The sequence below is a fragment of the Fukomys damarensis genome, unplaced genomic scaffold (assembly GCF_012274545.1).
Source record: "Fukomys damarensis isolate Sample0158 unplaced genomic scaffold, DMR_v1.0_HiC HiC_scaffold_38, whole genome shotgun sequence".
Lineage (NCBI taxonomy): Eukaryota > Metazoa > Chordata > Mammalia > Rodentia > Bathyergidae > Fukomys > Fukomys damarensis.
The window spans coordinates 17764970-17770165 of record NW_022900950.1 but is presented as its reverse complement, the minus strand read 5'-3'; the positions used below and the strand labels follow the sequence as shown (position 1 = coordinate 17770165).

Sequence of the window (5196 nt, the reverse complement as noted above, 5' to 3'; positions counted from 1 at the left end):
CTCCGGAAGCCCAGTGGCCGCGAGGACGGGGAGCCAGGCGGCCGCTGGGGTGCGCTGTGTTGAACCGGCGGCCGGGGCTCGCGCAAAGGTAACAGTGGGTGTGTTCGCTGTGTCCCACTCCAGGAAGCGAAAGGTCACAAGGTGGGGCACGCATCCCCTATCCAGAGGAGGGAGGGAGGGAAAGTTTCCCCCGAAAGTGAAAGGGACGGTACCCCCTTGGGCGCTTTGCCTCAACCTGGAAGTACAACGAGGGCGCCACCCCGCTCTTCCCCAGATAGACCCCAGGTCCGGGAGGACAGAGACCCACTTCCCTTGAGCTCGGCCGGTGTGGTGGCTGCAGGCGTTCCAGGCATCGCTCCCAGAGGTCGGGGAGTTGAACTCTGTGCCACCAAGACAGATTTGCAAGTGTAGATGTGCAACTTCCAACACATCCACACCTGTGCTTATTGTGAAAGATAGCAACAGTGATGGCAGTTAAGTGCTGTTTGTTTTTGTTTTGTTTTGTTTTTGTTTTTGTATAAAACATCTTTTCAGAAGTGAAAAAAGAAAAAGTAAAGCGATCGTGGCTGTGTTTGCGGATGATGTTAGAAATAAGTTAATTTGAGAAGAGCAGCACTATCCGGATATAGTGGAGAGCAATTTTAAATTAATTCGTCATTTTTATTTAAATGGAATGAACATGCCCCAAAATATCCATTAAAGAGGGCTAGGACTTTCTACCCTGTATTGTTTATCCCTACCATACTGAGAGAGAAAAAGAGAGAATTGGTTTCTTTTCCTTTGTCCTCATCCCAGTCTTCCTGTCACGAATTTGCAGTTTTAATATGGCATTCTGCAATGACCTATTTCTTTAGAAAGAATTAATCCGGAGTTGTATGTTGCACCACGTGTGAATGACACCATTAGAAGTGATATACCAGAAGTAATTTAGCTGACATACTTTTAACAAACTCCCCTTAAAATACACTTGGCAGGAACGTAAGACATTACTCAGTACACAGAAACACATAATTAAATTGATGATACGGGAACGTTCCAATCACTTATTTTCCTGAACTGAATAATTGTCCTTTTGTAACTTTGGTTTCTCTAAAACTTTAAAGGTGTGTATGCAGGTGGTCACAACCAATATAAACCAAGTGGAAAAGGAGAGTGTGAAATAAGGCATCAGTAATGTTTAAGTGAGATGTAATTGCTAACTTACTACTATAATAATGAGCACAATGCTCAGGAAATAGAGACTTTCTCTTTATTGCTATTTGTTTTCCTATTTTCTTAATGGGAGATCAATTCATTTAAAGCTGGACTTAGACTACAGATAAGGTGGATATTTGGGTTGAGTTGTTTGCTTTGGTTGGCTGCCATGGTTAAATAAACAGGTGAGATGATTTAAATGTTTGTGCCCCCTCTATATAGTTCATATATAGTCGAAACTTGATCCCCCAGACATCAAATCATTTAGCACCTTGATCTTGGACTTCTCAGCCTCCAAATCTGTAAGAAATAAAATTACATTGTTTATAAACTACTCAGCATATGGCATTTTATAACAGCAGCACAATGGACAAAGATAACGGGCAATGGTCAAATGTCTATTGTCGCTTCTCATAGTGAAATGAACATGATATAGGGCACCAAATAATCCAAATAAACAAAATAATCCAAACAAGGGAAATACTATTATATAATATTATATTAGAACTCCCAACTTGCTAGATATCTGAAATGCCGAGTTTGTGTTCTCTAAAATCAAATAATGAACTCTGAACAATGGAGGTTAAGAGTAGGAAGAATTATTTTTACTGTTAAAGCATATTTGTACATTTAAAACAAAAGTACAGTTACATTTATCATTGGGATCTTATACCTTTACATGGCATACTTTTGTTCTTATTTTTTTCTGCATACCCCTGCCCTCCCTTCACCCCCTTCACCCTTCCCTATTTACAAAGACTTTCTTTCCATTATTTTCCTTTTTTCACATTTTTTCTTTTCCCTTATTTTCTTTCTCCTCCCTTTCCCACTTCCCATTTTCTTGTGATTGCAAGGTAGGTGCAGTGCCACTGAGCTAAATCCTAGGCCCCAAAACAGTCGGAAGAATTTATTGAAAGAAAGATAGCTTCTGTGTAAGAGAAACAGAAGAGGGACTGGAAAGTGAGTTGCCCACCTGCCTTGCTTCTCAGAGGTTTTTTAGTGAGCCAAGCCTCCAGACGAGGTGGGTAGAAGATGGGACAAAACTACAGTCTAATAAGATTACAATTATCATCCCTTGGGTAATATTGATCCAATGGGAAATTGTGAGGTGGGAGAAAACTATGAGCAACAAACAAGATTATAGCAAGTATCGTCACTTAGGTAATATTTACTAAATGAGAATCAAATGGGGAAACTAGTCACATAGCAAGCTTAATGGAAAGAACCAGTCTTCCCCTGGAAGGAATGGGCTAAGGAGGTTTTGTTCCCTGCCCAAGAAAAATTGATACCTATTTAACCAATCACTGCTTTTCATCTCTATGGGAAGTATGTAAGTGTAGTCCTTTGTCCTTTTTTATAATGCTGACCTTCAGTGAATGAATCTTAACTGTCTTTTATATTGGCTCCCTCTAGTTGCCTACAAGATATTAATTAACTTAGTTGTGTACAATAATTAGAAATCAAGGTTTCTGAAAAATTGCCACAATGAAACCAACACACATATTCTCCATTCTGTGAATCCAGTTTTGAATGTTGTAAGTGGTAGGCTGGGATTACTGTGAAGGCCTTTTCCAGGAAAAACATTGCAAGAGGCTGAGGGACAGGAGTGTTTCAAACTGTTCTAGGTTCTAGACGCTGAGATACATTTTGTGGCAAATGTGTTTTAAAACTTGGAAGTATGTATTTAGAGGTAAACATATTTTGAATTGGCCTTATGTTGGCCTTTTGTTTACCAGTTCTAATTTATTGTTTTTTCCAGTGTGCTCCATTGCTTTTTTTTCTCAATTACTTTGTTTTAACTTGTTGGAGTGTATTGCTCTAAGCATTTCAAACCTTAGTTTGTAATGAGTTAAAGAATAAGTAAAAAATAAACATTGCCAGTAAGTAACTTGAGAACATGCTGTTACTGATATTTTAACAAACAAATGTTAAATTAGGTAACAGTAGGGACCAGGGATTTAGCTCAGTGGAGCTGCCTGCCTCACAAACACAAGCTCTTGCTTTCAATCCCTAGTACAAAATAAGTAAATAAACAAATACTAGGCAACAGTACATTGAAGGCAGTGTATTTCCATTGTATTGGAATAACATCCAAACTCTCTAATATGGAGTGTTAGTCAACCTGCCGTGATGGTAACAAATACCTGAGATAATCAGTTTTAAAGGACAGAGGACTTGTTTTGACTTTAAGTTTTGGAAGTTGCAGTTCATGACTGACGGGCTACATTGCTTTGTGCCTGTGGCAGCACAACACATTATGGCAGGAACACACAGTGAAGGGCATCCCTTTGCCTCATGGCCATGTGCAAAAAAGAGAGAGGAAGAGATGAGCACCCCATAGCCCTTCAGGGGACAGTTGAGAACCAAATTATTTGACATGGCTTATCAAGTTGTGCATTATTTGGCTTTTACCTACCTCTGTTGAAAGCTTTAGTCATACAGCTAGAAAAACACACAAAATGAGAGATGATCACATTCTTTTTCCTAAAAAGAGAATACAAATTACAAGTCATAACACCTTACCTGTTTTTCCCCCAGTGCTACACACTATCTTCTGTTCCAAACATTTAATACATGAAATGAAATAAAAGTACACAGAGCAACTTGATTCCAATAAATTCAATAATTTAGATGAAATGGATGAATTAATTGGGAGAGGGGGGACTAAACCAGTCTGACACAAGGTGAAAGTCAGAATTCCATTGAAATAAAATTCAATAACATATTGATTTTATTCCATAAAAACCTTTCTACAAGGAAACCTTCAGGCTACTGGTAAATTTGATCAAACATTTAAGGGAAAAGTAATAAAATACCAACATTGTACCAACCCTTTCATTAAGCCAGAAAAGCTGTAATCAAATATGACACAGATATTAAATGAAACAATATTCCTTATGATATAGGTATAAAAATCTTATTAAACTATTCATAAATTGAAGCCATTATATAAAAATATTTTCAAGGACAATATTCAATGATGAAGTGTGATTTTTTCCAAATATATGTCATTTATATAACATTCAAAGATCATTTAAAGCAATTAAACTTATCAACAAAAATTGACAAAGGGTTATCTCAATTGATGCAGAAAAAATTTTGACAAAATTTAAAACTCATGAGTTTTAGAAAATTCCCTGCCTACACAGATTGGAAGCATAATTTTTAATTTGATAAAGAACATCTATAAAAAACTTCCCCCTGGAACAAGGAAACCCACCCTTACTATTTCTAGTCAGTATTGTCCTAGAGCCTTAAGCATTGCAATATATCCCAAAATAAAAAAGAAACACGAAGCAGAAAAATTGAAAAGGGAAAGGTAAAACATTCAATGTTTGCAGAACATGACTATCTGTCTGTGAAGAATACCCAAGGAATGTACAAAGCAATGTCAGAAATTAAGAGATGAGTGAAAAACATCACAGCATAAATGGCCATATACAAAGCCTATTGTCTATCTGTGTATTGGTGCTATGTGCTGAGCTGTAACCCACTATAACTATGAATTGAAGTTCTAATTCCTGGTCCCTCAAAATGGAAATAAGCCTTTTAAAGAGTTCCTTAAGGTCTGTGAGTAGCCCCTACTCTGATCTGACTAATGTCTTTAAAAGAAGAGGAGATTTGCACACTCTGAGATGCTACAGATGCTCTTGGACAGAGAGACAACTCTATGGAGAGAAAGCAAAAGCATGGTCCCCTTACAACCCAAAGACAGAGGCCTCAGAGGAAAACAACCCTGCTGGCTCTTTGATCTTGAACTTCTAGTCTCCAGAACTGTAGGAAGGTAAATTTCCAATAGTTAAACGATTTGGTCTTTGATAACTTGTTTGGAAACCCTAACACAATAATACAAACAGCAATGGGTAATTAGAAAATAATATTTATAATAGTACAATAATTAAATATTTACAAATACATTTAACAAAATATATGCAAGAAATATACACTAAAAGTTATAAAGCATTACCAGGAGAAATTTGGGTTAGAGATTTAAATCAATGG

The 5196-nt window shown here is 37.3% G+C and overlaps 1 long non-coding RNA gene across 3 annotated transcripts in view; it reads left to right on the top strand.

Annotated features, from left to right (window-relative positions):
* Positions 1 to 51: 51 nt before the first annotated feature.
* Positions 52 to 5196, top strand: part of LOC104853042 — a 35213-nt gene continuing 30068 nt past the window's right edge. For 2 of the 3 annotated variants that reach the window (XR_777670.1, XR_777669.1), the window contains exon 1: positions 81 to 141. This is a non-coding gene — a long non-coding RNA (uncharacterized LOC104853042). Of the gene's footprint in view, positions 142 to 5196 lie in introns of all 3 variants that reach the window. The other variant, XR_777671.1, reaches the window with a different exon arrangement.